Genomic DNA, 1,278 nt, shown 5'->3' on the forward strand with positions numbered 1-1,278 from the left:
TGTGTATCGCTCAGTTGTGTCCAATTCTTTGCAACCACGTGGACTGTAGCCCACCAGACTGCTCTGTCCATGGAATCTGCCAGGCAAGAATACTGGAGTGGGTTGCCAAGCTCCTCCAGGGGATCTTTCCAACTCAGGGATTGAATCCAGGTCTCCTGCATTGCAGGCAGATTCTTTACTGTCTGAACTACCAGTTCAGTTCAGTTCAGTTCAGTTCAGTCATTCAGTCATGTCTGACTCTTTGTGACCCCGTGGACTGCAGCACACCAGGTCTCCCTGTCGATCACCATTTCCCGGAGCTTGATCAAACTCATGGCCACTGAGTTGGTGATGCCATCCAATCGTCTCATCCTCTGTCATCCCCTTCTCCCACCTTCAATCTTTCCCAGCATCAGGGTCTTTTCAAATGAGTCAGTTCTTTGCATCAGGTGGCCAAAGGATTGGAGTTTCAGCTTCAGCATCAGTCCTTCCAATGAATATTCAGGACTGATTTCCCTGGACTATCAGGGAAGCCCTTTACTGTTGCAGCACCTGGGAAGCCCAGCCCATCCCTGCTGCTGCTGCTGCTAAGTCGCTTCAGTCGTGTCCAACTCTGTGAGACCCCATAGATGGCAGCCCACCAGGCTCCCCTGTCCCTGGGATTCTCCAGGCAAGAACACTGGAGTGGGTTGCCATTTCCTTCTCTAATGTGTGAAAGTGAAAAGTGAAAGTGAGCGGGTAGCTCATCCCATCTCTCTCCTTCTGGGAATTCAGCGCCCCCTTCAGGCAGGGCTCTTCTCAGCTCTCACCTCCCCTGCTCCTCAATAGGCTCCATCCCATCCTTACTCCCTGTTCAAGGACCTCACCTGTTCAGAGTACCCTTTCAGTCCTCTCTCTTTCATAGAGATTTCCCTGAGCACCGATGTTATGCTAAAAAGATATCAGATTTTTAAAAATTATTTTAAAACGATATGCAGAAGACTGTTCTCATCATTAATGATAATAAAATCATTGACTGTAGCAGGGGGGCACATTCAAGCTTCAGGCTTTGCCCGGTGGCAGCCTGTGTGAGAAGCACTGGATTTTCCAGGATGCTTTCCCCGGCTCTGACCGAGAGCAGCAGGGGTACTGACAGCCTGAAGGGCCCCCAGGCTGTCCTGCTGCACAGGGTGAGCGCTAAGCCAGCCAGAACCAGCCTGGTGGCAGGAGGTACGGCGAGAGCGCAGACTGCAGTTTGCACACCAAACCCCAAGCTGTTTGGCCTCAAATACAAAAGAGTCACTTTTTAAGAGGAAGTCA

The sequence above is a fragment of the Budorcas taxicolor genome, chromosome 16, assembly GCF_023091745.1.
Source record: "Budorcas taxicolor isolate Tak-1 chromosome 16, Takin1.1, whole genome shotgun sequence".
Taxonomy (NCBI): Eukaryota; Metazoa; Chordata; class Mammalia; order Artiodactyla; family Bovidae; genus Budorcas; species Budorcas taxicolor.